The following is a 6,052-nucleotide window of genomic DNA, read 5'->3' as shown; positions in this document are numbered from 1 at the left end:
TAATAAGTTCTCTTTGAGACATTCGATGTAATAAGTGTGTGATTGCTACTCTGTTATAAATCCTTCGAGTACTGTGTGTGTCAGCATTACCGATCCAGAGATGACACAGAAGCACAGAGACTTGACCATCTGAGGTCGGGTCGTTACATGACAGATCAAAAAGACTGTAAAAAAATGAAAGTTATTTACCCCAAACGAACTGCTAGGCGAGGCGGAAGGGAGGCAGAGCAGTGGAGGCGGACGGATGGGTCTATTATGATAACACCCCTTAAGAGTCTTATTCTGCTAACACCCGGCTTACTCTGCAAACAGTTTCGCACTGTCCCACACCACTCGACTGAACCGCGTAAAAACAAAAACTCCCAACCCTATCTTCTTCCCTCGACCACAACCTCTGTCTTCTCCCCCGACCACGACCCCCACCTACCCACCACCTTCTACACCGCCCCACCCTCCCCACCTTCCCTGGCGGCGCGCCACGGCCGCCCAACTACGGCGACCCTGGCTGTCTCCCAGCGCACCGCTGCTTCAGCAGCCGCCCCCCTAAACTGCAAACACACCCCCCAACCCCGCCCCCCCCCCCCCCTCCTCCCCCCCCCCCCCGAAATCCACCGGCCCAGTACCAACCACCTTCTCCCTGATCCCCCACCACCCCACGCCGCCGCCTCCGAACTGTCGCCCACCGCCCGACTACCACCTTCCACCGTGCCGCCCACCCAAAACCACCACTGCGCCGCCCCTCCCTAGGTCGCTGCCGCCCAGATGACCTCCTTCAGCGCCGTGATGGCCGGATCCACAGTCCCCCGCCCCGGTGACCTCCTTCTGCACTGTGTTGGCCGGATCCAGAGCCCCCCCGGTGACCTTCTTTTGAGCCGCCGCTGCCGGATCCATTCGACCTCCTGATGCGCCGCCGCAGGCCCCTGGCCTCCTACGCTGCCAACCACCAACCGGCGTGTGTTGCTCCCTAGATCCGCCCACCTCCCCTGCCTCAGTCGATCTACAGGGAGGGGTTGATGGCCACGCGCTGCGACAGCCTCCGTCAAGGACAACGACGAAGGGCGCTGGCCGTCCACACGCAGGGCTGCACTGCTTCTTCCTCCACGAGCGTGTGTCACCGGCGGGGGCTGGCCTACGGCGCAGCCATGTCCGGCTCTGACCGCCCCCGTGTATGCTTCTCCTCTCTCTGATGTGGTGCGCTTCGCCTCGACCACAACAGGCGTTTTCCCCTGAGCGGTGGAGTCTGACGGGCCCAACCACGTAACGTGGGTGCCGTGCCAGTGCGGTTCACCGGGGACTCATGGTGCAGTGCACCTCGCCGCATGGTGCGGATCAGAACAGTCCCCCACCAATTATTTTCATGATTTTGCATGTGCAGTTCAGCTAGATCTCACGAGCAGTGCGTTGTGAACCCTGGATGTGGTTCATCCATGGCCACCGCGCGCTGTCGGTGGCGCTGTGACTCCGAGCAGACGGCGGGTGGAGCAGCCCACTACAGCGTGGTATTTCCACCGTGGTGCCCTTCCTCCTCCTATCACTCTTCCTTTCTCTGTGTGGCGCGGGCTGGTGCTGCTCCTTGGAGCCGTTCACTGTGTGGTTTACTGAACAATTTCTCTTTAAGTCCTTGCAGATTGATGCAGATAGGAAATGAGAGTAGAAAATGGATGTGGATGTGGATGAATGCTTGTGTGTAATATGTAGCGTGCAAACAAAAAATGCAGTCCACTCGCCTCGTCATGGCAGTGCATATTCCATTATTAACCCTATTATATATATATATATTATATATATATATATATATAGGAAAATGGCTGTGTACTCCCGCTTTTCATATACCACATAGATAAATTTTTTATACCACTTTATTATTTTTAATATACTTCATTAGTAATTATTAGATACCCAAAATGAGTTCCATGGAAAAAATTCATGTAAGTCTACATATTTTTAAATGTTTACGTATATACTGATGTGTTTGTACGTGAAAAAGTTATATTACAAAAAGTACATCACAGATAATATTTTTTCAACAAAACTCGTATTGGGGTATTTTAGAATATTTAATGAAGTATATTGCGAATAATAAAGAGGTATAATTAATGCGTATACAAGGTATATTGAGAATGGGAGTACATACTCTCAGGAGTACAGAATATATATCCGGTCTATTACGACCAAGTGTGCTGCAGTACTCACACGAGTGAACTTCGTGTCGAAAAAACTGCACGCAGTGTTTTTTCGATACTGTTTTCGCTCTAATTTTTGAACCGTTTATTGAAACGAGGCGTATAATATACCGTTGAAAAGCTATTGATTAGGTGCAACTTCTCCATGTTAAACACTTTTTGAGATTTCTCTCGGTTTAAAAGCAGTTTCAAAAATGGTGCGGCGGATGACGAGTGGCAGCGAGCGTATTTGCGTGATTTTTTCTAAACCGCTCATCAGAATAAGGCAAATGATACGCCATTTGAAAGATATCGTTGAGGCGCATCTTTTTCATATCTATTATTTTCTCTGATTCGTTACGGTTCAAGAGCAGTTTCGAATTTATTAAATCATGGAATTCTGTTTTTTTTCAAATTTTTGCTACTGTTTTTGCTTCAGTTTTTTAACCGTTTATCGAAACGAGGCATGTAATATATCGTTGAAAAGCTATGGACAGGGCGCAACTTTCATTTGTTGAAATGTTTTTGAGATTTCTCACGGTTTTAAGTTAATTTTGAAAATCATGCGGCGGATGACGAGTGGCAGCGGCCGTTTTTCACGAAATTCGTTTGCTCGCAGGAAACAGGCCCTCGTGGTCAGGTTGATCGTGCTCCGGCGTGGTCAATAACCCCTCGGAAGTTGGTTTAGCGATTGCTAAGGCGCGACGTCTCGCACGTTCGTAGTCGGATCGTCAAGGTCGACTCCCACAGAAAACGATAGCCACCATCTCATCAAAACATCGGGACACCTTTGCCTCTATCACGGTTTGTAAACATTTCGCGAAAACGGCCGCTACCTCTTGTCGTCAGCCATGTGATTTTTAAAATTAACTAAAAACCGTAAGGAATCTCAAAAACATTTCAACATATGAAAGTTGCACCTCGTCCTTAGCTTTCCAACGGCGTATCATATGCCTCATTTCGACAAACGGTTAGAAAACTGGAGCAAAAACAATATCAAAAATTTCAAAAATATTGAAAAACAATTCCGCGATTTAGTAAATTTGAAACTGCTCTTAAACCGTAACGAATTAGAGAAAATAATACATATGAAAAAGATGCGCCTCAACGATATCTTTCCAACGATGTATCATTTGCTTCATTCTGACAAGCGGTTTAAAGAAATCATGAAAAAAACGCACGCTGCCACTCGACATGGGCCGCACCATTTTCAAAACAGCTCTTATACCGTGTGGAATCTAGAAAAGTGTTCAACATGTCGAAGTTGCGCCTAATCCATAGATTTTCAACGGTATATTACACGTCTCGTTCCGACTGACGGTTAAAAAACTAGAGAAAAAAGGTACCAAAAAAACACAGCCTACAGGTTTTTTGCGACGGGAAGTTCACTCGTGTGAATACTGCAGCACACTTGGTTCAAACAATGACATGCACTTGCGTTGAGTATATATATATATATAATATATACCTCCTGGGATTAGAATAACTATTTGGACCAACTATTTGGATCACAGCGCCCATATAGAGCGACCGACATGTTCCTGAACTCTAGAATCGGCTGCGACAAAAAAAAGCCACCCCCACGAGGCAAACAGCTCAACCTAGAACCAACCACTCCCCCGATCCCCATCTTCCCTGGATCCAATCGCCGCCGGACCTCCGCCTAAGGCGGGACGCCGCCACCGCATCGCCCACCAGTCCCCTACCACTTCCGCCATCGCCCACCACCGCAGGCACCGCCCCGACCACCTCCGCCGCTGCCCTCCATCTCGACCACCCCTGCTACGCGCGTAGCCGATTCAGCCCATCGACGGCCTTCCTCCCCTGCTTCCACTGTGGCAGTGGCCTCCTTCTGCCCTCAACCGCTGCAGTCGCAACCTGCTCCAGGGTGCCGCCACCGCCGCGACCAGCCCCAAGACGTCGCCGCCAGAGCGACCTGCCCTAGGGCTCCGCCTCCACGACGATCTACGTGATGTTGCTTCGACGCCCGGAGTTGCCCCGCCTCAGGCCGACATCCCACGCGCGCAGCCACTGGCTAGTGCCATGGTCGCGCGCCGCTGGCATCCTCCGTCACACTCGGCACCTCCTGTGCGTTGGAGTGAAGGTCGACTCCTATGCACTCTGCAGTTCAATTTCTACTGATCCGATAGCTCCTAAATCCTTCACGCACTTGTATCCAAAGGTTCCTGCGTGTGTGTTTTGTCCTGCAGAGCATTTTCTTCAGGACAGTGGAGAGCACCCTCACCCTGATCCAATCTGCAGCAGCGCTCGAGTCCTCCCAAAGAAGCGCTGAGCCATTCAAGCACGTAGCCCCGGCCGTTCAACGACGAAGCTACCGACCGTTCGTGAACACAACACCCCGGATCCTGTTGCCCACCATCAAGTTCAACTTCTGTTGAATCCTGTAAAGGGAGACTTATTGTGAGAGCAATTCCCTCTTTAATTTTTTTCGTTTAAAAATTTGTTAGCTACTTCAGCTTCAGCTAGCCTGTGTATGTGGCTACCAAGGTGGCATGCATTCAGCCTGTGTATGTGGCCACATGTCGCGAGTTGCTATCTGACTGAAACGATTTATGTACACTTGGATCTCCATGTACTAAACATGTTAAAAAAGATATCTCATGTATATTCAACCCCCCCTCCCTGTTTGTTTCTTGTTGTATTTCAAGCCGCCACTACTATTGGCATTTTTTGTCTGATGGTCCACGTCTTATAAATATGCACTCTAAAAAAACATAATTTTATGCAATACCAGCAAACAGTAAGTGCAAACATCTCCGTTTACATGCACCTAAAGAAGTATTTATTTTTTAAAGTAATCTGGAAGTTCAAAGATTATAGTCGAGAGAGTTCAGTCAATGGATTTTGGGAAGAATTCATCTTACTGATAAATAATGAATAGAGTAAAAAAATACAAAATAGGTTTGAGGTCAGTACTAAATAGGTTAGGAATTGTTTGGTGTTGGTCGGGTGTTGGTCCATGGGTTGAGCTATGAAGCTAAACTTGTTGTTCTGCCTCTGAATGTCTACCTCTTTCCTGTAGGTGTTGATCATGGTGCTTGTCGCCATTCACGAGGAAAGATAGTCGGTCTTTGAACGGGTGAGTGACCTTGCTGTTGCTGGGATGCTATTCAACATGGGGAATTGCTATCCCTTGAGGTGCAGTGTAGCGAGATATATGCTGCTGCCACTTTTGGATTTATTGTTGAGATGGTCGCTCAAGCTCAATATTGATTAGTCCTTCCCTAGATCTTTCCCTACATGCTTTGTAGGTCATCAGTAAGAACAAAAAGTATGCCTCTAAGTTGTCTGTGTTTATTCCACAAAAGAAATTAGTAGGACTGCACACGGTCGACTATTCTTGACCAGTTTCTATAGTAATTTGTATGGCTGACAATTTTCAGCAGTAATTAACATGGCTGCAGTCAACTGTGTCTGATTTCCAGTAGGCCAACTTGATAATGCTAGTGCAACTCATCTTCAAAAGTGTACATGGACGGAGTGCGAAATTTGTTCCTGTTGTTGTTTTTTAGATAGATCACACTAGAACATTTTGTACGAACCATTTACTCAAGTGAGAGAGATAGGCTTCTTCGTAGTTCATCTATTTCTTGGCAAAAGCAGAAAGTGTAACGACATTTTTCCCTGTGTGAATAAATTTGTGTTCCTATGTGAAGTAATGTTTTGTTCCTGGACCGAGAACATTATGTCCCAGTGTTCATACAATGTTGATCAATGTTCATGGTGCTCCTCTCCATGAACAGCCACTACAGCATCAACGACAACAGCGCAACGCTCCTGGTGCTCCTCTCCCTCTGCTGCCTTGCATGCTGCGAGGCACCGCCTCCTCACTGTAAAAAAGATTTGAGTTAGGAAAAATTCCAGCTCAT

General features: G+C 47.7%; 1 long non-coding RNA gene across 1 annotated transcript; it reads left to right on the top strand.

The window, feature by feature from the left end:
• Positions 1 to 3,656: 3,656 nt before the first annotated feature.
• LOC125551435 lies at positions 3,657 to 5,607 on the top strand. The gene is made up of 2 exons (XR_007302627.1): positions 3,657 to 4,583; positions 5,206 to 5,607. It is a non-coding gene; the product is annotated as an uncharacterized LOC125551435 (long non-coding RNA).
• Positions 5,608 to 6,052: the final 445 nt, after the last annotated feature.

This window comes from Triticum urartu, chromosome 4 (genome assembly GCF_003073215.2).
Source record: "Triticum urartu cultivar G1812 chromosome 4, Tu2.1, whole genome shotgun sequence".
NCBI classification, from domain to species: Eukaryota; Viridiplantae; Streptophyta; class Magnoliopsida; order Poales; family Poaceae; genus Triticum; species Triticum urartu.
The sequence above is the reverse complement of the archived record's forward strand: the minus strand, read 5'-3'. Positions and strand labels throughout refer to the sequence as shown.